Here is a 297-nt window from a genome sequence, read left to right as displayed (position 1 = left end):
TCGCGCAAAGTATGGACTATTATATATTGCTGGAAAGCCCTGGATGTCTACTTTTCAACGCCGTTGAGAGCGCGCCAATTGGACTCCTCTAGCTCCAAAGAATCCAACAGCATCAGCAGTCCTTTTTCAGCCTAACTCAGAAATTTGCTCAGCTCCCTCAATTTCAGCCAGAAAATACCTGAAATCACAGAAAAACACACAAACTCATAGTAAAGTCCAGAAATATGATTTTTGCCTAAAAACTAATATTATTCTACTAAAAACCAATTAAAACATGCTAAAATCTACATGAAATTA

This window comes from Arachis duranensis, chromosome 4 (genome assembly GCF_000817695.3).
Source record: "Arachis duranensis cultivar V14167 chromosome 4, aradu.V14167.gnm2.J7QH, whole genome shotgun sequence".
Taxonomy (NCBI): Eukaryota; Viridiplantae; Streptophyta; class Magnoliopsida; order Fabales; family Fabaceae; genus Arachis; species Arachis duranensis.
This window is presented reverse-complemented; position numbering follows the sequence as displayed.